This window comes from Halichoerus grypus, chromosome 12 (genome assembly GCF_964656455.1).
Source record: "Halichoerus grypus chromosome 12, mHalGry1.hap1.1, whole genome shotgun sequence".
Taxonomy (NCBI): domain Eukaryota; kingdom Metazoa; phylum Chordata; class Mammalia; order Carnivora; family Phocidae; genus Halichoerus; species Halichoerus grypus.
In genome coordinates, this window is record NC_135723.1 from 55,903,636 (window position 1) to 55,908,575 (window position 4,940).

Below are 4,940 nucleotides of genomic sequence, written 5' to 3' on the forward strand. Positions count from 1 at the left end.
AAAAGAAACATAAGACTTGTACACTAAAACTACAAAACATTGGTGAAAGAAAGTAGGAAGACCAAAATAAAGTGAAAGTAATGTTAATGGATTGGAAGACAATACTGGCAAGTTGGAGATACTCCCCAATCATCTAAAGATTCAACACAATCTCTATCAAAATCTGTGTGTCTATATTTACAGAAATTGACAAGCTGATCCTAAAATTCATATGGAAATGAAATAGACCCAGAATAACCAAAACAAATAAAAAAAATCTAATTTTTCTAGGAATACACTCCTAATTTCAAAACTTACTCTAAAGCAATAGTAATCAAGATGGTGTGGGTGCTGGCATAAGGATAGAATATAGATCCATGGAATAGGATTGAGAGTTTCTATTATAAATTTCATAATGGTCAGCTGATTTTTGACAAATGTATTAGGACAATTTACTAAGGAAAGAAGTCTTTTCAACAAATGATGCTGAGACAACTGGATATGTAAAAGAATGAAGTTGCACCCCTATCTCATACTACATGCAAAAATGAACTCAAAATGGTTCACAGACCTAATGTAAAGCAATAAAACTTTAAAACTATAAAACTCTTGGAAGAAGACATAGGTGTAAATCTCTGTGATCTTGGGTTAGACAAAGTTTTCTGAAATAGGATGCCAAAAGCACAAGAGAAGAAAAATTAGATATATTGGAATTTATTAAATTACAAATTTTTGTGCTTCAGAGGACACTATTAAGAAAGTAAAAAGACAACCTACAGAATGGGAGAAGTAGTTTCAATTCCTATATTTTCTAGAGGACTTGTATTTAGTATAAAGAACTCTTATAACTCAATAATAAAAAACAAACCAATGTAAAAATGGGTAAAGGGTCTGAATAGACATTTCTCCAAAGAAGATATGCAAATGGCCAATAAGCACATGAGAAAATAGTCAATGTCATTAATCATTAGAGAAATGCAAATCAAACTATAATGAGATACTACCTCATACCCACTAGGAGGGCTAGAATTGAAAAGTCAGATGACAACTGTTGAGGAGGACTGGTAGAAACTGGTAATGCTGGTGGAAATGTATAATGGCACAGTTGCTTTGAGAAACAGTTTGACAATTCCTCTAAATGTTATACGTGGAGTTACCTTACAGCCTGGCGAGTTAACTCTAGCTAATGACCTAATAGTCATGAAAAGTTATGTTCACACAAAAACCTCATACATGAACATTCATGGCAGCATATTTATAATAGCCAAAAAGTTGAAACAATCCAAGTATCCATCTACTGATGAAAAAATAAACATAATGGTTGTGTATCCATATGATGGAATGTTACTTAGCAATAAAAAGGAATGAAATACTAAAACATGCCACAACATGGATGAACCTTAAAAACATTAAAGTGTAATGTCAGAAGTCAGTCACAAAAGACTGCATACTGTATGATTTCATTTATCTGAACATTTCATTTCTGGGTATTATGGAATGTCCAAAATAGGTAAATTTATCAAGATAGAAGGTAGATTAGGGATTGCCTGGGGATGGGGAGTAGTAGGGAGAGGGTATGACTGCTGATGGGTATGGGTGTCCTTTTTGGTGTGATGGAAATATTCTCTAATTAGATAGTGGTGATGGTTTCACAACTCTGGATATATGAAAACCACTGAATTATTCACTTTTTAAAAAGGTTGAATTTTGTTGTGTGTGAATTATACCTCAAAAAACTATCCTATAAGAAAAAAAATGCATGTATGTGTTCATGCAGACTGTATTTGAGTGTCTCCTGATTTTCAGGCATCTTAATAATTCCATGTGCATGACTCACCAAAATCTTGCTCCTGATTTGTAATTTTGATCCTAAATCTGCATGAGAATCATCTGGTTATCTTTTTAAAAAATGAAAGTTTCCCAGTGTCCGTACTCAGAGATTCTGCTTCAGTGTATCAGAGATAGGACTGAAGAATCTATGTTTATAACAAGTTCCCTTAAGTATCTCTGATGCATCTACTGGGGAGGACCACATTTAAAACCAGTGCTCTGGGAGAATGAAGTCTCAGTTTTACCAGCCATATTTTTATTTATTTCCTTCTCATCTTCTTAAAGGGAATTTTACTTTCTGAATTGAATGTGTATAGATTAAAATGATTTTATTTTAATCTATTTTAAAATGATTTATTAATTTTTTTCATGTTTCTCCTGCCTTTGATCAGGTCTTTATTCAAAATTAGCTGCCCATAGTGATTTGACATTTATGGAGTAAACAAAGTTTATGCAGCAGGCTTCTTTTTTTCTGTGATGGTTTTTTTTTTCTTTCCTGCAGGCTTCTTCTCAGCTGCTGGTTTCTTGGTAGCTGCAGCCTTTTTTCTCACCAAACATTTCTTTGGCTTCTGAACACAAACAACCTTCTTTCCTTTCTTCGCTCCCACAGCTTCTTGCCTGGATCCCCCTTCTTATCTCGTTTGGCTTCTAAGGCTGCCACTGTCTTATCCATCTGGAACTTGTGATTCTTGGTCTGGCAAAGAATGGTGTTCCAGTGCATGGTCTTTGTATGTGGGTTTAGCTTCAACATGATTGTCAGGTTTTTCAGTGGATTCTTCTTTAGGACTCTGCGATGACTCTTCTTGCATGGTGCTCAGAGGGCTTTTTGGATCTCTGAGCTTTTCAAGGTTCTGCTAAGATCTGTATTAAGCATCTTGTGCATGGGAAGGTTGTAGTTACTCTTGAGGGAGGCAGCCTTATGTCGAGTGCCATACGGATCATCTAACTTGAGGAAAGCTCTTTCAGTCCAAACTCAGAAAAGTCCCACATGCCCACCAGGAGCAAGTTTCAAAATGTCCAGTTTGCTTATATTAAGTAGATTAATTCCAGGGATGTTTCTGAAGGTCTTGGTGATACCATTGCATCATTATAGATGATGCAGGGTCCCCTTTGCTGAGTACGATGACTGTTTCTCATTTTGCCCTTGCCAGCTCTCATTTGCAGAGAGGCGTAGATCTTTTTTATATTATCCCAGGTTGTAGGTTTCTTTCTTTCTTTCTTTCTTTTCTTTCTTTCTTTCCTTTTCTTTCTTTCTTTCTTCTCTTTTTTTTTCTTTCTTTCCTTCCTTCCTTCCTTCCTTCCTTCCTTCCTTCCTTCCTTCCTTCCTTCCTTCCTTCTTTCCTTTCCTTTCCTTTCCTTTCCTTTCCTTTCCTTTCCTTTCCTTTCCTTTCTTTTCTTTTCTTTTCTTTTCTTTTCTTTTCTTTTCTTTTCTTTCCTTTCATAGTTTAACAAAAGTTTATTTCTCATTCCTATAAAGTGCATGACAGGGCTGTGGGATTCTACAGAACAGCTGCTCTCCGTGTAGGGGGCTCAGCATTCCAAACTCCTTTGAGTTTCTGGCCCCTTTTTCTGTATAGGCTTCCATGACTGAGGCAGGAAAAACACTAGAGCCTTGCACCAACAAATAAAGGCTTCAGCCCAGCAGGCTTTAAGTTTCTTAAGAAGCAAAACAACCTTCTTGGTCTTCTTTTTCTTTCTTTTTTTTTTTTTTTTAAGATTTATTTATTTATTTTAGAGAGAGAGAGCGAGTGAGCACACATGTGTGGGGAGGGGAAGGGGCAGAGAGATAGGGAGAGAGAGAATCTAAAGCAGACTTCCCACTGAGTGTGGAGCCGGGGCCCAGTCCCACAACCCTGAGATCATGACCTGAGCCAAAATCAAGAGTTGGACGCTCAACCAACTGAGCCACCCCGGCACCCCCTCCTTGGTCCTCTTGTAGCCTTCAGCTTTATCTTCAACCACCAAAGAAAGTTCAGGAACTTCCTCAGTATGATGACCTTTAGACATGACCTGTGCTGGTAAGGCTGAGGCAGCCAGGGCAGAACAGATGATATATCTCTTGTGTTGTGTTCACTCTGCAGCGCTAATGGCTCCAGGTTTTGGTTGGTGCAAATGTGCGGCCCCCCATGACACATATTTCCAAAAGCACCCTGACCAGATCAGTGAGTCCTACCGCCTCGAACTCTGGGAATTCAAGCCACGGTTCTGCCAGTACCCCAAGACCAGCCCTGGTTTGATGACTGGCTAATTCACTGACAGCATAGGGCTGTATGTTGTTTTTGCACAAGCTGGTGAACAAAGTTCACAACATTAGGTCGAATAGGAGCCTTGAAACTGGCAGGCAAAGTAACATTTTTGCCAAATGACTCCCCCTTTTTGTAGTATATTGATATCAACAGATGAGCGTATGCCATGGCAGGGAGAAGAGAGGACCATGCTCCTTTCAGTCCTGTGGCTCTTTTAGGGAAAAAAGAAAACAAAAATGTTTTAGAATATTTATTAGATTTATGAAGAAATAGTCTATTTCTTAGTTCTAAATGGATTGAAGAAATCACAAAGGATGAGACTGACAGATTAGAATATATAAACATAAACATAATGAAAATGGTAAAGGATGGTAGCTGATGAGAAAAACTTGCCTGAGTTTAGGAGATAGTGGGTTAATAGTTATAACCCATAAAGTGATTATTCAAATTCATAAAAAATTATTAAGATTCCAGTAGGTGAATACAGAAATAAATATGTAAAAATTTTTCAAAAATAAAAGAAGTGCAAATTAACCTCTGGATTATATTTTTATGCTTAGTAAAGCAGCAAAATATTAAAATGGCTAGGTCCCATGGTTGTGGTTAAATTGGTGTCGGTTTTCATTTATGAAAACAGTGTGAAGTTGGTATACAGTAGTTTGATAATATCTCATGAGCCATAAAAATGATTATCTCCTTTGATCCCAGTGATATCACTCTTAAAAAATTTGTCTTTGGGCGTTCCTGGGTGGCTCAGTCGTTAAGCATCTGCCTTCGGCTCAGGTCATGATCCCAGGGTCCTGGGATCAAGCCCGGCATCGGGCTCCCTGCTCAGCGAGAAGCCTGCTTCTCCCTCTCCCCCTGCTTGTGTTCCCTCTCTCCTGT

At 37.7% G+C, this 4,940-nt stretch overlaps 1 pseudogene; it reads right to left on the bottom strand.

Annotated features, from left to right (window-relative positions):
• Positions 1 to 2,258: 2,258 nt before the first annotated feature.
• LOC118548585 (large ribosomal subunit protein uL4-like) lies at positions 2,259 to 4,259 on the bottom strand (annotated as a pseudogene).
• Positions 4,260 to 4,940: the final 681 nt, after the last annotated feature.